The sequence below is a fragment of the Ranitomeya variabilis genome, chromosome 1, assembly GCF_051348905.1.
Source record: "Ranitomeya variabilis isolate aRanVar5 chromosome 1, aRanVar5.hap1, whole genome shotgun sequence".
Taxonomy (NCBI): Eukaryota; Metazoa; Chordata; class Amphibia; order Anura; family Dendrobatidae; genus Ranitomeya; species Ranitomeya variabilis.
Genome location: NC_135232.1, coordinates 104,341,611 through 104,362,461, shown reverse-complemented (window position 1 = coordinate 104,362,461; position 20,851 = coordinate 104,341,611).

The following is a 20,851-nucleotide window of genomic DNA, read 5'->3' as shown; positions in this document are numbered from 1 at the left end:
GTGCCAGTTGTCAATGGTTCCTGCTTGGATTCACATCTCTCTTGGATTTCCCTGATATTCTGACCAGTTCAGCAAAGATAAGTCCTTGCTTTGTTCTTTTGCTTTCCACTTGTTGTGGACTTAATCGTTCAGCACATTCTATGTTTTTTTTCTAGTCCAGCTTGTCAGTATGGATTTATTCAGTTAAGCTGGAAGCTCTGGGAAGCAGATTTACCCTCCTGTTATGGTTCTCAATGGCAAGAGAACATAGCCCAGCAAACATCAGAACTAGCTCTTGGAAGGATGGAAACTAAACTGACCATGAACTAAACCTGTCGCACAACTAACAGTAGCCGGGTAGCGTAGCCTGCGTTTTATCCCTAGATGCCCAGCGCCGGCCGGAGGACTAACTAATCCTGGCAGAGGAAAATATAGTCCTGGCTCACCTCTAGAGAAATTTCCCCGAAAGGCAGACAGAGGCCCCCACAAATATTGGCGGTGATTTTAGATGAAATGACAAACGTAGTATGAAAATAGGTTTAGCAAAATTGAGGTCCGCTTACTAGATAGCAGGAAGACAGAAAGGGCACTTTCATGGTCAGCTGAAAACCCTATCAAAATACCATCCTGAAATTACTTTAAGACTCTAGTATTAACTCATAACATCAGAGTGGCAATTTCAGATCACAAGAGCTTTCCAGACACAGAAACGAAACTACAGCTGTGAACTGGAACTAAATGCAAAAACAAACAAGGACTAAAGTCCAACTTAGCTGGGAGTTGTCTAGCAGCAGGAACATGCACAGAAAGGCTTCTGATTACAATGTTGACCGGCATGGAAGTGACAGAGGAGCAAGGCTAAATAGCGACTCCCACATCCTGATGGAAACAGGTGAACAGAGAGGATGATGCACACCAGTTCAATTCCACCAGTGGCCACCGGGGGAGCCCAAAATCCAATTTCACAACAGTACCCCCCCCTCAAGGAGGGGGCACCGAACCCTCACCAGAACCACCAGGGCGATCAGGATGAGCCCTATGAAAGGCACGGACCAAATCGGAGGCATGAACATCAGAGGCAGTCACCCAAGAATTATCCTCCTGACCGTATCCCTTCCATTTGACCAGATACTGGAGTTTCCGTCTGGAAACACGGGAGTCCAAGATTTTTTCCACAACGTACTCCAACTCGCCCTCAACCAACACCGGAGCAGGAGGCTCAACGGAAGGCACAACCGGTACCTCATACCTGCGCAATAATGACCGATGAAAAACATTATGAATAGAAAAAGATGCAGGGAGGTCCAAACGGAAGGACACAGGGTTAAGAATCTCCAATATCTTGTACGGGCCGATGAACCGAGGCTTAAACTTGGGAGAAGAAACCCTCATAGGGACAAAACGAGAAGACAACCACACCAAGTCCCCAACACAAAGCCGAGGACCAACCCGACGCCGGCGGTTGGCAAAAAACTGAGTCTTCTCCTGGGACAACTTCAAATTGTCCACTACCTGCCCCCAAATCTGATGCAACCTCTCCACCACAGCATCCACTCCAGGACAATCCGAAGATTCCACCTGACCAGAAGAAAATCGAGGATGAAACCCCGAATTACAGAAAAAGGGAGACACCAAGGTGGCAGAGCTGGCCCGATTATTGAGGGCAAACTCCGCTAAAGGCAAAAAAGCAACCCAATCATCCTGATCTGCAGACACAAAACACCTCAAATATGTCTCCAAGGTCTGATTCGTCCGCTCGGTCTGGCCATTAGTCTGAGGATGGAAAGCAGACGAGAAAGACAAATCTATGCCCATCCTAGCACAGAATGCTCGCCAAAATCTAGACACGAATTGGGTACCTCTGTCAGAAACGATATTCTCCGGAATACCATGCAAACGGACCACATTTTGAAAAAACAGAGGAACCAACTCGGAAGAAGAAGGCAACTTAGGCAGGGGAACCAAATGGACCATCTTAGAGAAACGATCACACACCACCCAGATGACAGACATCTTCTGAGAAACAGGAAGATCCGAAATAAAATCCATCGAGATGTGCGTCCAGGGCCTCTTCGGGATAGGCAAGGGCAACAACAATCTACTAGCCCGAGAACAACAAGGCTTGGCCCGAGCACAAACGTCACAAGACTGCACAAAGCCTCGCACATCTCGAGACAGGGAAGGCCACCAGAAGGACCTTGCCACCAAATCCCTGGTACCAAAGATTCCAGGATGACCTGCCAACGCAGAAGAATGAACCTCAGAAATGACTTTACTGGTCCAATCATCAGGAACAAACAGTCTACCAGGTGGGCAACGATCAGGTCTATCCGCCTGAAACTCCTGCAAGGCCCGCCGCAGGTCTGGAGAAACGGCAGACAATATCACTCCATCCTTAAGGATACCTGTAGGTTCAGAATTACCAGGGGAGTCAGGCTCAAAACTCCTAGAAAGGGCATCCGCCTTAACATTCTTAGAACCCGGCAGGTAGGACACCACAAAATCAAACCGAGAGAAAAACAACGACCAGCGCGCCTGTCTAGGATTCAGGCGTCTGGCGGACTCAAGATAAATTAGATTTTTGTGGTCAGTCAATACCACCACCTGATGTCTAGCCCCCTCAAGCCAATGACGCCACTCCTCAAAAGCCCACTTCATGGCCAAAAGCTCCCGATTCCCAACATCATAATTCCGCTCGGCGGGCGAAAATTTACGCGAGAAAAAAGCACAAGGTCTCATCACGGAGCAATCGGAACTTCTCTGCGACAAAACCGCCCCAGCTCCGATTTCAGAAGCGTCGACCTCAACCTGAAAAGGAAGAGCAACATCAGGCTGACGCAACACAGGGGCGGAAGAAAAGCGGCGCTTAAGCTCCCGAAAGGCCTCCACAGCAGCAGGGGACCAATCAGCAACATCAGCACCCTTCTTAGTCAAATCAGTCAATGGTTTAACAACATCAGAAAAACCAGCAATAAATCGACGATAAAAGTTAGCAAAGCCCAAAAATTTCTGAAGACTCTTAAGAGAAGAGGGTTGCGTCCAATCACAAATAGCCTGAACCTTGACAGGATCCATCTCGATGGAAGAGGGGGAAAAAATATATCCCAAAAAGGAAATCTTCTGAACCCCAAAAACGCACTTAGAACCCTTCACACACAAGGAATTAGACCGCAAAACCTGAAAAACCCTCCTGACCTGCTGGACATGAGAGTCCCAGTCATCCGAAAAAATCAAAATATCATCCAGATACACAATCATAAATTTATCCAAATAATCACGGAAAATGTCATGCATAAAGGACTGAAAGACTGAAGGGGCATTTGAAAGACCAAAAGGCATCACCAAATACTCAAAGTGGCCCTCGGGCGTATTAAATGCGGTTTTCCACTCATCCCCCTGCTTAATTCGCACCAAATTATACGCCCCACGGAGATCTATCTTAGAGAACCACTTGGCCCCCTTTATGCGAGCAAACAAATCAGTCAGCAGTGGCAACGGATATTGATATTTAACCGTGATTTTATTCAAAAGCCGATAATCAATGCACGGCCTCAAAGAGCCATCTTTCTTAGCCACAAAGAAAAAACCGGCTCCTAAGGGAGATGACGAAGGACGAATATGTCCCTTTTCCAAGGACTCCTTTATATATTCTCGCATAGCAGCATGTTCAGGCACAGACAGATTAAATAAACGACCCTTAGGGTATTTACTACCCGGAATCAAATCTATGGCACAATCGCACTCCCGGTGCGGAGGTAATGAACCAAGCTTAGGTTCTTCAAAAACGTCACGATATTCAGTCAAGAATTCAGGAATCTCAGAGGGAATAGATGATGAAATGGAAACCACAGGTACGTCCCCATGCGTCCCCTTACATCCCCAGCTTAACACAGACATAGCTTTCCAGTCAAGGACTGGGTTATGAGATTGCAGCCATGGCAATCCAAGCACCAACACATCATGTAGGTTATACAGCACAAGAAAGCGAATAATCTCCTGGTGATCCGGATTAATCCGCATAGTTACTTGTGTCCAGTATTGTGGTTTATTGCTAGCCAATGGGGTGGAGTCAATCCCCTTCAGGGGTATAGGAGTTTCAAGAGGCTCCAAATCATACCCACAGCGTTTGGCAAAGGACCAATCCATAAGACTCAAAGCGGCGCCAGAGTCGACATAGGCATCCGCGGTAATAGATGATAAAGAACAAATCAGGGTCACAGATAGAATAAACTTAGACTGTAAAGTGCCAATTGAAACAGACTTATCAAGCTTCTTAGTACGCTTAGAGCATGCTGATATAACATGAGTTGAATCACCGCAATAGAAGCACAACCCATTTTTTCGTCTAAAATTCTGCCGTTCACTTCTGGACAGAATTCTATCACATTGCATATTCTCTGGCGTCTTCTCAGTAGACACCGCCAAATGGTGCACAGGTTTGCGCTCCCGCAGACGCCTATCGATCTGGATAGCCATTGTCATGGACTCATTCAGACCCGCAGGCACAGGGAACCCCACCATAACATCCTTAATGGCATCAGAGAGACCCTCTCTGAAATTTGCCGCCAGGGCGCACTCATTCCACTGAGTAAGCACAGCCCATTTACGGAATTTCTGGCAGTATATTTCAGCTTCGTCTTGCCCCTGAGATAGGGACATCAAGGCCTTTTCCGCCTGAAGTTCTAACTGAGGTTCCTCATAAAGCAACCCCAAGGCCAGAAAAAACGCATCCACATTGAGCAACGCAGGATCCCCTGGAGCCAATGCAAAAGCCCAATCCTGAGGGTCGCCCCGGAGCAAGGAAATCACAATCCTGACCTGCTGAGCAGGATCTCCAGCAGAGCGAGATTTCAGGGACAAAAACAACTTGCAATTATTTTTGAAATTTTGAAAGCAAGATCTATTCCCCGAGAAAAATTCAGGCAAAGGAATTCTAGGTTCAGATATAGGAACATGAACAACAAAATCTTGTAAATTTTGAACTTTCGTGGTGAGATTATTCAAACCTGCAGCTAAACTCTGAATATCCATTTTAAACAGGTGAACACAGAGCCATTCCAGGATTAGAAGGAGAGAGAGAGAGAAAGGCTGCAATATAGGCAGACTTGCAAGAGATTCAATTACAAGCACACTCAGAACTGAAGGAAAAAAAAAAAAAAAAAAATCTTCAGCAGACTTCTCTTTTCTCTCCTTTCTCTGTCAATTAATTTAACCCTTTTTGGGTCCGGTCAAACTGTTATGGTTCTCAATGGCAAGAGAACATAGCCCAGCAAACATCAGAACTAGCTCTTGGAAGGATGGAAACTAAACTGACCATGAACTAAACCTGTCGCACAACTAACAGTAGCCGGGTAGCGTAGCCTGCGTTTTATCCCTAGACGCCCAGCGCCGGCCGGAGGACTAACTAATCCTGGCAGAGGAAAATATAGTCCTGGCTCACCTCTAGAGAAATTTCCCCGAAAGGCAGACAGAGGCCCCCACAAATATTGGCGGTGATTTTAGATGAAATGACAAACGTAGTATGAAAATAGGTTTAGCAAAATTGAGGTCCGCTTACTAGATAGCAGGAAGACAGAAAGGGCACTTTCATGGTCAGCTGAAAACCCTATCAAAATACCATCCTGAAATTACTTTAAGACTCTAGTATTAACTCATAACATCAGAGTGGCAATTTCAGATCACAAGAGCTTTCCAGACACAGAAACGAAACTACAGCTGTGAACTGGAACTAAATGCAAAAACAAACAAGGACTAAAGTCCAACTTAGCTGGGAGTTGTCTAGCAGCAGGAACATGCACAGAAAGGCTTCTGATTACAATGTTGACCGGCATGCAAGTGACAGAGGAGCAAGGCTAAATAGCGACTCCCACATCCTGATGGAAACAGGTGAACAGAGAGGATGATGCACACCAGTTCAATTCCACCAGTGGCCACCGGGGGAGCCCAAAATCCAATTTCACAACACCCTCCGCACCTTTAGTCAGGTGTGGAGATTTTTGTAAACTCTGTGGTGGATTTTTCTAGTTTTTAATACTGACCGCACAGCATTCTGTCCTGTTCTTTCTATCTAGCTAGATTGGCCTCCTTTGCTATATCCTAGTTTCATTCTGTGTATGTCATTTCCCTCTCCACTCACAGTCAATATTTGTGGGGGGCTGTCTGTCCTTTGGGAATTTTCTCTGAGGCAAGATAGCTTTCATGTTTCTATCTTTAGGGGTAGTTAGTCCTCCGGCTGTAACGAGGTGTCTAGGGAGTGACAGGAACATCCCACGGCTACTTCTAGTGTTGTGTTAAGCTCAGGAACTGCGGTCAGTACAGGTACCACCTCCTCCAGAGCATGTCCCATGTTGCTCCTAAACCACCAGTTCATAACAGTACAACTGGCCAAAAATGAATTAAATGCATCTCAAAAGAAGGAAAAAAGAAAAATTCTGAGCCATGTTTTTTTCTGTAGTCTGTTTTGTCTTTTTTTTCCTCTTAATCTCTGGGTGGTTCAGGATTTTGGCGCTGGCATGGATGTTCAGGGTTTGTTTTCTCGTGTGGATCAACTTGCTGCAAGAGTACAGAGTATCCAAAATTATGTTGTCCAGACTCCGGCTTTAGAGCCTAAAATTCCTACTCCTGATTTGTTTTTTAGGGACAGATCCAAGTTTTTGAACTTTAAAAATAACTGCAAATTGTTTTTTGCTTTGAAACCCCGTTCCTCTGGTGATCCCATTCAGCAGGTTAAAATCATCATCTCTCTGCTGCGTGGTGACCTGTTGTGAATTAGACTTTTTTGGCTCCCTCTTGTGGTCACTAGTGATATGACTCTGGGATTGTCTTTCCTCAGTTTGGCACCCACCTGGGTCGTTAGTCCAGGGGTGTTGCTATATAAACTTCCTGGATTCTCAGTCCTGTGCCTGGCATCGTTGCAATCAGTTCCTTTCTGTTTGCTCCTGTCTGCTGGTCCTGGATCTTGCAAAATTAGGCTAAGTCCTGCTTCCTTGTTTTTTGGTTATTTGCATAGCTCTTATTTTTTGTCCAGCTTGTACTAAATGTGATTCCTGATTTTGCTGGAAGCTCTAGGGGGCTGGTGTTCTCCCCCCGGGCCGTTAGATGTTCGGGGGTTCTTGAATATCCAGCATGGAAATTTTGATAGGGTTTTTGCTGACCGTATAAGTCATCTTACTATATTCTGCTATTAGTCAGTGGGCCTCTCTTTGCTAAATATCTAGTTCATTCTTACGTTTGTCTTTTCTCCTTACCTCACCGTTATTATTTGTTGGGGGCTTGTATCCAACTTTTGGGGTCTTTTCTCTGGAGGCAAGAAAGGTCTATCTTTTCCCTTCTAGGGTTAGTTAGTTCTCCGGCTGGCGCGAGACGTCTAGAACCAACGTAGGCACGTTCCCCGGCTGCTGCTATTTGTGGTGCTAGGATTAGATATATGGTCAGCCCAGTTACCACTGCCCTAAGAGCTGGTTTTTTTGTGTTTGCAGACTTGGTATGTACTTTTGAGACCCTCTGCCATTGGGGTCATAACAGTATGCCAGGCCAAGGTTGAATGTTTAATGCATTGCAGAAGTGGGATTACAAGAAAGGAAAGTCTGAGTTTTTTTTTTTTTTTTCTTTCCTCTCTTTTTTCCTCCCCTTTACCTCTGAGTGGCTTGTGCTTGCTGCAGACATGAATGTCCAGACTTTGATTACAAGTGTGGATCAGCTTGCTGCTCGTGTGCAGGGCATACAAGATTTTGTTACCAGTAGTCCAATGTCTGAACCTAAAATACCTATTCCTGAACTGTTCTCTGGAGACCGATTTAAGTTTAGGAATTTCAGGAATAATTGTAAATTGTTTCTATCGCTGAGACCCCGTTCATCTGGAGACTCAGCTCAGCAAGTAAAAATTGTTATCTCTTTCTTACGGGGCGACCCTCAGGATTGGGCCTTCTCGCTAGCGCCAGGAGATCCGGCATTGGCAAATATTGATGCGTTTTTTCTGGCGCTCGGATTGCTTTACGAGGAACCCAATCTTGAAATTCAGGCAGAAAAAGCCTTGCTGGCTATTTCTCAGGGTCAGGATGAAGCTGAAGTGTATTGCCAAAAATTTCGGAAATGGTCCGTGCTTACTCAGTGGAATGAGTGTGCTCTGGCCGCAAATTTCAGAAATGGCCTTTCTGAAGCCATTAAGAATGTGATGGTGGGTTTCTCCATTCCTACAGGTCTGAATGATTCCATGGCGCTGGCTATTCAAATTGACCGGCGTTTGCGGGAGCGCAAAGCCGCGAATCCTCTGGTGGTGTTGTCTGAACAAACACCTGATTTAATGCAATGTGGTAGAATTCAGACTAGAAATGAACGGAAAAATCATAGATGTCAGAATGGGTTGTGTTTTTACTGTGGTGATTCTACACATGTTATATCAGCATGCTCTAAACGCCTAACTAGGGTTGTTAGTCCTGTCGCCATTGGTAATTTACAACCTAAATTTATTTTGTCTGTGACTTTAATTTGCTCATTGTCCTCCTACCCTGTTATGGCGTTTGTGGATTCAGGTGCTGCCCTGAGTCTTATGGATCTGTCGTTTGCCAAGCGCTGTGGTTTTGTTCTTGAGCCTTTGGTAAATCCTATCCCTCTTAGAGGTATTGATGCTACGCCATTGGCGGAAAATAAACCGCAGTTTTGGACACAGGTAACCATGTGCATGACTCCTGAACATCGGGAGGTGATTCGTTTTCTTGTTCTGCATAAAATGCATGATTTGGTCGTTTTGGGTCTGCCATGGTTACAGACCCATAATCCAGTCTTGGATTGGAAGGCAATGTCTGTGTCAAGTTGGGGCTGTCAGGGACTTCATGGTGATTCCCCGCCGGTGTCTATTGCTTCCTCTACTCCTTCGGAAGTTCCTGAGTATTTGTCTGATTACCAGGATGTATTCAGCGAGTCCAGGTCCAGTGCTCTTCCTCCTCATAGGGACTGTGACTGCGCTATAGATTTGATTCCAGGTAGTAAATTTCCTAAGGGAAGATTATTTAATCTGTCTGTACCTGAGCATACCGCAATGCGTTCGTATATCAAGGAATCTCTGGAGAAGGGGCATATCCGTCCATCCTCTTCCCCTCTTGGTGCGGGATTCTTTTTTGTGGCTAAGAAGGACGGATCTTTGAGACCTTGTATTGACTATCGGCTTCTGAATAAAATCACTGTTAAATTTCAGTATCCTTTGCCTCTGTTGTCGGACTTGTTTGCCCGGATTAAAGGTGCCAAGTGGTTCACCAAGATAGATCTTCGTGGTGCGTACAACCTTGTGCGCATTAAGCAAGGAGATGAATGGAAAACTGCATTTAATACGCCCGAAGGTCATTTTGAGTACTTGGTGATGCCTTTCGGGCTCTCTAATGCTCCTTCAGTGTTTCAGTCCTTTATGCATGATATTTTCCGGAAGTATCTGGATAAATTTATGATTGTTTATCTGGATGATATTCTGTTTTTTTTCTGATGATTGGGACTCGCATGTAGAGCAGGTCAGGATGGTGTTTCAGGTTTTGCGTGAGAATGCTTTGTTTGTTAAGGGCTCAAAGTGTCTCTTTGGAGTACAGAAGGTTCCTTTTTGGGTTTTATTTTTTCCCCTTCTGCGGTGGAGATGGACCCAGTCAAGGTCCGAGCTATTCATGATTGGACTCAACCCACGTCAGTTAAGAGTCTTCAGAAGTTCTTGGGTTTTGCTAACTTCTACCGTCGTTTTATCGCTAATTTTTCTAGCGTTGTTAAACCTTTGACGGATATGACCAAGAAAGGTTCTGATGTTGCTAACTGGGCTCCTGCAGCCGTGGAAGCTTTTCAAGAGTTGAAGCGCCGGTTTACTTCGGCGCCTGTTTTGTGCCAGCCTGATGTCTCACTTCCCTTTCAGGTTGAAGTGGATGCTTCTGAGATTGGGGCAGGGGCCGTTTTGTCGCAGAGAGGCCCTGGTTGCTCTGTAATGAGACCATGTGTTTTTTTTCTCTAGGAAGTTTTCGCCTGCTGAGCGGAATTATGATGTTGGCAATCGGGAGTTGTTAGCCATGAAGTGGGCATTTGAGGAGTGGCGTCATTGGCTCGAGGGTGCTAAGCATCGTGTGGTGGTCTTGACTGATCACAAAAATCTGATGTATCTCGAGTCTGCTAAACACCTGAATCCTAGACAGGCCCGCTGGTCATTGTTTTTCTTCCGTTTTGACTTTGTGGTCTCGTATTTACCAGGTTCAAAGAATGTGAAGGCTGATGCTCTTTCAAGGAGCTTTGTGCCTGACTCTCCTGGAGTCGCAGAACCAGTTGGTATTCTCAAAGAGGGAGTTATCCTGTCAGCCATTTCTCCGGATTTGCGACGTGTGTTGCAGAGATTTCAGGCTGGTAGACCTGACTCTTGTCCACCTGACAGACTGTTTGTTCCTGATAAGTGGACCAGCAGAGTCATTTCCGAGGTTCATTCCTCGGTGTTGGCAGGGCATCCGGGAATTTTTGGCACCAGAGATCTGGTGGCTAGGTCCTTTTGGTGGCCTTCCTTGTCACGGGATGTGCGGTCATTTGTGCAGTCCTGTGGGACTTGTGCTCGAGCTAAGCCTTGCTGTTCTCGTGCCAGCGGGTTGCTCTTGCCCTTGCCTGTCCCGAAGAGGCCTTGGACACACATTTCCATGGATTTCATTTCAGATCTTCCGGTGTCTCAGGGCATGTCTGTCATCTGGGTGGTATGTGATCGCTTTTCCAAGATGGTCCATTTGGTATCTTTGCCTAAGCTGCCTTCCTCTTCTGATCTGGTTCCTTTGTTCTTTCAGAATGTGGTTCGTTTACACGGCATTCCTGAGAATATTGTGTCTGACAGAGGATCCCAGTTTGTTTCCAGGTTCTGGCGATCCTTTTGTGCTAAGATGGGCATTGATTTGTCGTTTTCGTCTGCCTTTCATCCTCAGACTAATGGACAAATGGAGCGAACTAATCAGACTCTGGAGGCTTATTTGAGGTGTTTTGTTTCTGCAGATCAGGATGATTGGGTGACCTTCTTGCCGTTGGCTGAGTTTGCCCTTAATAATCGGGCTAGTTCCGCTACTTTGGTTTCGCCATTTTTTTGCAACTCTGGTTTCCATCCTCGTTTTTCCTCGGGACATGTGGAGCCTTCTGACTGTCCTGGGGTAGGTTCCGTGGTGGATAGGTTGCAGCAGATCTGGAATCATGTGGTGGACAACTTAAAGTTGTCACAGGAGAAGGCTCAGCGTTTTGCCAACCGCCGCCGCGGTGTGGGTCCCCGACTTCGTGTTGGGGATTTGGTATGGCTGTCTTCTCGATTTGTTCCTATGAAGGTCTCCTCTCCTAAATTTAAGCCTCGCTTCATCGGTCCTTACAAGATATTGGAAATCCTTAATCCTGTGTCCTTTCGCTTGGATCTTCCGGTGTCGTTTGCCATTCACAACGTGTTCCATAGGTCTTTGTTGCGGCGGCACGTTGTATCTGTGGTTCCTTCTGTTGAGCCTCCTGCTCCGGTGTTGGTTGAGGGCGAGTTGGAGTACGTGGTGGAGAAGATCTTGGATTCTCGTCTCTCCAGGCGGAGGCTTCAGTATCTGGTCAAGTGGAAGGGCTATGGTCAGGAGGATAATTCCTGGGTGGTTGCCTCTGATGTGCATGTGGCCGATTTAGTTCGTGCCTTTCACGCTGCTCATCCTGATCGCCCTGGTGGTCTTGGTGAGGGTTCGGTGACCCCTCCTTAAAGGGGGGGTACTGTTGTGAATTAGACTTTTTTGGCTCCCTCTTGTGGTCACTAGTGATATGACTCTGGGATTGTCTTTCCTCAGTTTGGCACCCACCTGGGTCGTTAGTCCAGGGGTGTTGCTATATAAACTTCCTGGATTCTCAGTCCTATGCCTGGCATCATTGTAATCAGTTCCTTTCTGTTTGCTCCTGTCTGCTGGTCCTGGATCTTGCAAAATTAAGCTAAGTCCTGCTTCCTTGTTTTTTGGTTATTTGCATAGCTCTTATTTTTTGTCCAGCTTGTACTAAATGTGGTCAGCCCAGTTACCACTGCCCTAAGAGCTGGTTTTTTTGTGTTTGCAGACTTGGTATGTACTTTTGAGACCCTCTGCCATTGGGGTCATAACAGTGACCCTCAGGACTGGGAATTCTCCCTTGAATCAGGGAATCCGGCATTGCTTAATGTAGACGCATTTTTTCAAGCGCTCGGATTATTGTATGACGAACCTAATTCTGTGGATCATGCAGAAAAAACCTTGTTGGCCCTATGTCAGGGTCAGGAAGCGGCAGAATTATACAGCCAGAAATTTAGAAAATGGTCTGTGCTCACTAAATGGAATGAGGATGCTCTGGCAGCAATTTTCAGAAAGGGTCTTTCTGAAGCCCTTAAAGATGTTATGGTGGGGTTCCCCACGCCTGCTGGTTTGAGCGAATCTGTCTCTAGCCATTCAGATTGATCGGCGCCTGCGCGAGCGCAAAGTTGTGCACCATATGGCAGTGTCCTCTAAGCGGAGTCCTGAGCCTATGCAATGTGATAGGATTTTGACTAGAGCAGAACGGCAGGGATTCAGACGTCAGAATGGGCTGTGTTTTTACTGTGGTGATTCTGCTCATGTTATTTCTGATTGCCCTAAGCGTACTAAGAGGGTCGCTAGGTCTGTTACCATCAGTACTGCACAGCCTAAATTTCTCTTATCTGTGACCCTGATTTGCTCATTATCGTCCTTTTCTGTCATGGCATTTGTGGATTCAGGCGCTGCCCTGAACTTAATGGACTTGGAATTCGCCAGGCGCTGTGGTTTTTCCTTGCAGCCTTTGCAGAGCCCTATTCCTTTGAGGGGGATTGATGCTACACCATTGGCCAAGAATAAACCTCAGTGTTATGACCCCAATGGCAGAGGGTCTCAGAAATAGTTACCAAGTCTGCAAACACAACAACCAGCTCATAGGGCAGTGGTAACTGGGCTGACCATATATCTAATCCTAGCACCACAACTAACAGCAGCCGGGGAACGTGCCTACGTTGATTCTAGACGTCTCGCGCCAGCCGGAGAACTAACTAACCCTAGAAGGGAAAAGAAAGACCTTTCTTGCCTCCAGAGAAAAAGACCCCAAAAGTTGGATACAAGCCCCCAACAAATAATAACGGTGAGGTAAGAGGAAAAGACAAACGTAGGAATGAGCTAGGTAATTAGCAAAGAGAGGCCCACTAGCTAATAGCAGAATATAGTAAGATAACTTATATGGTCAGCAAAAACCCTATCAAAAAATATCCACGCTGGAAATTCAAGAACCCCCGAACCGTCTAACGGCCCGGGGGGAGAACACCAGCCCCCTAGAGCTTCCAGCAAGGTCAGGAATCACATTTAGTACAAGCTGGACAAAAAAGAGAACAAGCAAAAAACTGAAAAAACAAAGAAGCAAGACTTAGCTTAATTTTGCACGAACCAGGACCAGCAGATAGGAGCAAACAAAAAGGATCTGAATACAACGATGCCAGGCACTGGACTAAGGATCCAAGAGGTTTATATAGCAACACCCCTGGACTAACGACCCAGGTGGGTGCAAACTGAGGGAAGAAAATCCCAGAGTCATATCACTAGTAACCACCAGAGGGAGCCAAAAAGTCTAATTCACAACACCTCAGTATTGGACTCAGCTGACCATGTGCATGGCTCCAGCACATCAGGAAGATTGCCGTTTTCTGGTGTTGCATAACTTGCATGATGTTGTTGTACTGGGTTTTCCATGGTTACAGGAACATAATCCGGTGCTGGATTGGAAATCTATGTCTGTGACTAGTTGGGGTTGTCAAGGGGTACATTGTGACGTTCCTTTGATGTCAATTTCCTCTTCCCCCTCTTCTGAAGTCCCTGAGTTTTTGTCGGATTTCCAGGATGTATTTGATGAGCCCAAGTCCAGTTTCCTTCCTCCACATAGGGACTGTGATTGTGCTATTAACTTGATTCCTGGCTGTAAGTTCCCTAAGGGCCGACTTTTCAATCTGTCTGTGCCAGAGCATGCCGCCATGCGGAGTTATGTCAAGGAGTCTTTGGAGAAGGGGCATATTCGGCCGTCCTCGTCACCATTGGGAGCGGGATTCTTTTTTGTTGCCAAGAAGGATGGCTCCTTGAGACCCTGTATTGATTATCGCCTTCTTAATAAGATCACGGTCAAATTCCAATACCCTTTACCTTTGCTTTCTGATTTGTTTGCTCGGATTAAGGGGTCTAGTTGGTTTACTAAGATTGACCTTCGAGGGGCATATAATCTTGTTCGTATTAAACAGGGTGACGAATGGAAAACTGCATTTAATACGCCCGAAGGCCATTTTGAATACCTTGTGATGCCTTTCGAGCTTTCTAATGCTCCTTCTGTATTTCAGTCCTTCATGCATGATATTTTCCGCAATTATCTTGATAAATTCATGATTGTGTATTTGGATGATATTTTGATTTTTTCCAATGATTGGGAGTCTCATGTGAAGCAGGTCAGGATGGTATTCCAGATCCTTCGTGATAATGCTTTATTTGTGAAGGGGTCTAAGTGCCTATTTGGAGTTCAGAAGGTCTCTTTTTGGGGTTTTATTTTTACTCCCTCGTCTATAGAAATGGATCCTGTTAAGGTCCAAGCCATTCATGACTGGATTCAACCCACATCGGTGAAGAGCATTCAGAAATTTTTGGGCTTTGCTAATTTTTATCGCCGTTTCATTGCCAACTTTTCCAGTGTGGTTAAGCCCCTGACCGATTTGACGAAGAAAGGCGCTGATGTGACGAATTGGTCCTCTGCGGCTGTTGAGGCCTTTCAGGAGCTTAAACGCCGATTTACTTCTGCCCCTGTGTTGCGTCAGCCGGATGTTTCTCTTCCTTTTCAGGTTGAGGTTGACGCTTCTGAGATTGGGGCAGGGGCCGTTTTGTCTCAGAGGAATTCTGATGGTTCTTTGATGAAACCGTGTGGTTTTTTTTTCCAGAAAGTTTTCGCCTGCGGAGCGCAATTATGACGATGGCAATCGGGATTTGTTGGCTATGAAGTGGGCATTTGAGGAGTGGCGACATTGGCTTGAGGGAGCCAAGCACCGCGTTGTGGTCTTGACCGATCATAAGAATCTGATTTACCTCGAGTCGGCCAAGCGGCTGAACCCTAGACAGGCTCGATGGTCCCTGTTTTTCTCCCGTTTTGATTTTGTGGTCTCGTATCTTCCGGGATCTAAGAATGTTAAGGCTGATGCCCTCTCTAGGAGTTTTTTGCCTGATTCTCCTGGAGTCCTTGAGCTGGTTGGCATTCTTAAAGAAGGGGTGATTCTTTCTGCCATCTCCCCTGATTTGCGGCGGGTGCTTCAGGAATTTCAGGCTGATAAACCTGACCGCTGTCCAGTGGGGAAGCTGTTTGTTCCTGATAGATGGAAAAGTAAGGTAATTTCTGAGGTTCATTGTTCAGTGTTGGCTGGTCATCCTGGGATTTTTGGTACCAGAGATTTGGTTGCTAGGTCCTTTTGGTGGCCTTCCTTGTCACGGGATGTGCGTTCTTTTGTGCAGTCCTGTGGGACTTGTGCCCGGGCCAAGCCTTGCTGTTCCCGCGCTAGTGGGTTGCTTTTGCCTTTGCCGGTCCCTGAGAGGCCCTGGATGCATATTTCCATGGATTTTATTTCGGATCTTCCTGTTTCCCAGAAGATGTCTGTTATCTGGGTGGTTTGTGACCGGTTCTCTAAAATGGTCCATTTGGTACCTTTGCCTAAATTGCCTTCCTCCTCTGATTTGGTTCCATTGTTTTTTCAGCATGTGGTTCGTTTGCATGGAATTCCGGAGAATATTGTGTTGTGAAATTGGATTCTGGGCTCCCCCGGTGGCCACTTGTGGAATTGAACTTGTGTGCATCATCCCCTCTGTTCACCTGCTCCTATCAGGATGTGGGAGTCGCTATATAACCTTGCTCCTCTGTCAGTTTCTTGCCGGTCAACAATGTAATCAGAAGCCTTCTGTGCTTGTTCCTGCTACTAGACAACTCCCAGCTAAGTTGGACTTTTGTCCTTGTGTGTTTTTGCATTTTGTTCCTGTTCACAGCTGCTGTTTCGTTACTGTGTCTGGAAAGCTCTTGTGATCGGAAATTGCCACTCTGGTGTTATGAGTTAATGCTAGAGTCTTAAAGGAATTTCTGGATGGTGTTTTGATAGGGTTTTCTGCTGACCATGAAAGTGTCCTTTCTGTCTTCCTGCTATCTAGAAAGCGGACCTCGATTTTGCTAAACCTATTTTCATACTACGTTTGTCATTTCATCTAAAATCACCGCCAATATATGTGGGGGCCTCTGTCTGCCTTTTGGGAAAATTTCTCTAGAGGTGAGCCAGGACTGTCTTTTCCTCTGCTAGGATTAGGTAGTTCTCCGGCTGGCGCTGGGCATCTAGGGTTAAAAAACGTAGGCATGCTACCCGGCCACTTCTAGTTGTGCGGCAGGTTTAGTTCATGGTCAGTATAGTTTCCATCTTCCAAGAGCTAGTTCTCATATATGCTGGGCTATGTTCTCTCGCCATTGAGAATCAGGACAGTTTGACCGGCCTAAAAAAGGGTTAAATTACTGGCTGAGAAAGGAGAGAAAAAAGAAGTCTGCTACAATTTTTTTTTTTTTTTTTCCTCTAGTTCTGAGTGTGCTCTTAATTGAATCACTTGCTAGTCTGCCTATACTGCAGCCTTCCTCTCTTTCTCTCCTTCTAATCCTTGAATGGCTCTGTGTTCACCTGTTTCAAATGGATCTTCAGAGTGTAGCTACAGGTTTGAATAATCTCGCCACAAAGGTACAAAATTTGCAAGATTTTGTTGTTCATGCACCTATGTCTGAGCCTAGAATTCCTTTGCCTGAATTCTTCTCGGGGAATAGATCTCACTTTCAAAATTTTAAAAATAATTGCAAATTGTTTTTGTCCCTGAAGTCTCGCTCTGCCGGAGACCCTGCACAGCAGGTCAGGATTGTAATTTCCTTGCTCCGGGGCGACCCTCAAGACTGGGCTTTTGCATTGGCACCAGGGGATCCTGCGTTGCTCAATGTGGATGCGTTTTTTCTGGCCTTGGGGTTGCTTTATGAGGAACCTCATTTAGAGCTTCAGGCGGAAAAGGCCTTGATGTCCTTGTCTCAGGGGCAAGATGAAGCTGAAATATACTGCCAAAAATTCCGCAAATGGTCTGTGCTTACTCAGTGGAATGAGTGCGCCCTGGCGGCGATTTTCAGAGAAGGTCTCTCTGATGCCATTAAGGATGTTATGGTGGGGTTCCCTGTGCCTGCGAGTCTGAATGAGTCCATGACGATGGCTATTCAGATCGATAGGCGTCTGCGGGAGCGCAAACCTGTGTACCATTTGGCGGTGTCTACTGAGAAAACGCCAGAAAATATGCAATGTGATAGAATTCTGTCCAGAAGCGAGCGGCAGAATTTTAGACGAAAAAATGGGTTGTGCTTCTATTGTGGTGATTCAACTCATGTTATATCAGCATGCTTTAAGCGTACTAAGAAGCCTGACAAGTCTGTTTCAATTAGCACTTTACAGTCTAAGTTTATTCTATCTGTGACCCTGATTTGTTCTTTGTCATCTATTACCGCGGACGCCTATGTCGACTCTGGCGCTGCTTTGAGTCTTATGGATTGGTCCTTTGCCAAACGCTGTGGGTATGATTTGGAGCCACTGGAGGCTCCGATACCTCTGAAAGGGATTGACTCCACCCCATTGGCTAGTAATAAACCACAATACTGGACACAAGTGACTATGCGTGTTAATCCGGATCACCAGGAGGTTATTCGCTTTCTGGTGCTGTATAATCTACATGATGTTTTGGTGCTGGGATTGCCATGGCTGCAATCTCATAACCCAGTCCTCGACTGGAGAGCTATGTCTGTGTTAAGCTGGGGATGTAAAGGAACTCATGGGGACGTACCTTTGGTTTCCATTTCATCATCTATTCCCTCTGAGATTCCTGAATTCTTGTCTGACTTTCGTGACGTTTTTGAAGAACCCAAGGTTGGTTCACTACCTCCGCACCGGGAGTGCGATTGTGCCATAGACTTGATTCCGGGTAGTAAATACCCTAAGGGTCGTTTATTTAATCTGTCTGTGCCTGAACACGCTGCTATGCGAGAATATATAAAGGAGTCCTTGGAAAAGGGACATATTCGTCCTTCGTCATCTCCCTTAGGAGCCGGTTTTTTCTTTGTGTCTAAGAAAGACGGCTCTTTGAGGCCGTGTATTGATTATCGACTTTTGAATAAAATCACGGTTAAATATCAATATCCGTTACCACTGCTTACTGATTTGTTTGCTCGTATAAAGGGGGCCAAGTGGTTCTCTAAGATTGATCTCCGTGGGGCGTATAATTTGGTGCGAATCAAGCAGGGGGATGAGTGGAAAACCGCATTTAATACGCCCGAGGGCCATTTTGAGTATTTGGTGATGCCTTTTGGTCTTTCAAATGCCCCTTCAGTCTTCCAGTCCTTTATGCATGACATTTTCCGCGATTATTTGGATAAATTTATGATTGTGTATCTGGATGATATTCTGATTTTTTCGGATGACTGGGACTCTCATGTCCAGCAGGTCAGGAGGGTTTTTCAGGTTTTGCGGTCTAATTCCTTGTGTGTGAAGGGTTCTAAGTGTGTTTTTGGGGTTCAAAAGATTTCTTTCTTGGGATACATTTTTTCCCCCTCTTCCATCGAGATGGATCCTGTCAAGGTTCAGGCTATTGGTGATTGGACGCAACCCTCTTCTCTTAAGAGTCTTCAGAAATTTTTGGGCTTTGCTAACTTTTATCGTCGATTTATTGCTGGTTTTTCTGATGTTGTAAAACCATTGACTGATTTGACTAAGAAGGGTGCTGATGTTGCTGATTGGTCCCCTGATGCTGTGGAGGCCTTTCGGGAGCTCAAGCGCCGCTTTTCTTCCGCCCCAGTGTTGCGTCAGCCTGATGTTGCTCTTCCTTTTCAGGTTGAGGTCGACGCTTCTGAAATCGGAGCTGGGGCGGTGTTGTCGCAGAGAAGTTCCGACTGCTCCGTGATGAGACCTTGTGCTTTTTTTTCCCGTAAATTTTCGCCCGCCGAGCGGAATTATGATATTGGGAATCGGGAGCTTTTGGCCATGAAGTGGGCTTTTGAGGAGTGGCGTCACTGGCTTGAGGGGGCCAGACATCAGGTGGTGGTATTGACTGACCACAAAAATTTAATTTACCTTGAGTCTGCCAGGCGCCTGAATCCTAGACAGGCGCGCTGGTCGTTGTTTTTCTCTCGGTTTAATTTTGTGGTGTCGTACCTACCGGGTTCTAAGAATGTTAAGGCGGATGCCCTTTCTAGGAGTTTTGAGCCTGACTCCCCTGGTAATTCTGAGCCCACAGGTATCCTTAAAGATGGAGTGATATTGTCTGCCGTTTCTCCAGACCTGCGGCGGGCCTTGCAGGAGTTTCAGGCGGATAGACCTGATCGTTGCCCACCTGGTAGACTGTTTGTTCCTGATGATTGGACCAGTAGAGTCATCTCTGAGGTTCATTCTTCTGCGTTGGCAGGTCATCCTGGAATCTTTGGTACCAGGGATTTGGTGGCAAGGTCCTTCTGGTGGCCTTCCCTGTCACGAGATGTGCGAGGCTTTGTGCAGTCTTGTGACGTTTGTGCTCGGGCCAAGCCTTGTTGTTCTCGGGCTAGTGGATTGTTGTTGCCCTTGCCTATCCCGAAGAGGCCTTGGACGCACATCTCGATGGATTTTATTTCGGATCTGCCTGTTTCTCAGAAGATGTCTGTCATCTGGGTGGTGTGTGACCGTTTCTCTAAGATGGTCCATCTGGTTCCCTTGCCTAAGTTGCCTTCTTCTTCCGAGTTGGTTCCTCTGTTTTTTCAAAATGTTGTTCGTTTGCATGGTATTCCTGAGAATATCGTTTCTGACAGAGGGACCCAATTCGTGTCTAGATTTTGGCGGGCATTCTGTGCTAGGATGGGCATAGATTTGTCTTTTTCGTCTGCTTTCCATCCTCAGACTAATGGCCAGACCGAGCGGACTAATCAGACCTTGGAGACATATTTGAGGTGTTTTGTGTCTGCGGATCAGGATGATTGGGTTGCTTTTTTGCCTTTGGCGGAGTTCGCCCTCAATAATCGGGCCAGCTCTGCCACCTTGGTGTCCCCGTTTTTCTGTAATTTGGGGTTTCATCCTCGATTTTCCTCCGGTCAAGTGGAATCTTCGGATTGTCCTGGAGTGGATGCTGTGGTGGAGAGGTTGCATCAGATTTGGGGGCAGGTGGTGGACAATTTGAAGTTGTCCCAGGAGAAGACTCAGCTTTTTGCCAACCGCCGTCGTCGTGTTGGTCCTCGGCTTTGTGTTGGGGACTTGGTGTGGTTGTCTTCTCGTTTTGTCCCTATGAGGGTTTCTTCTCCTAAGTTTAAGCCTCGGTTCATCGGCCCGTACAAGATATTGGAGATTCTTAACCCTGTGTCCTTCCGTTTGGACCTCCCTGCATCCTTTTCGATTCATAATGTTTTTCATCGGTCATTGTTGCGCAGGTATGAGGTACCGGTTGTGCCTTCCGTTGAGCCTCCTGCTCCGGTGTTGGTTGAGGGTGAGTTGGAGTACGTTGTGGAAAAGATCTTAGACTCTCGTGTTTCCAGACGGAGACTCCAGTATCTGGTCAAATGGAAGGGATACGGTCAGGAGGATAATTCTTGGGTCACTGCCTCTGATGTTCATGCCTCCGATCTTGTCCGTGCCTTTCATAGGGCTCATCCTGATCGCCCTGGTGGTTCTGGTGAGGGTTCGGTGCCCCCTCCTTGAGAGGGGGGTACTGTTGTGAAATTGGATTCTGGGCTCCCCCGGTGGCCACTTGTGGAATTGAACTTGTGTGCATCATCCCCTCTGTTCACCTGCTCCTATCAGGAT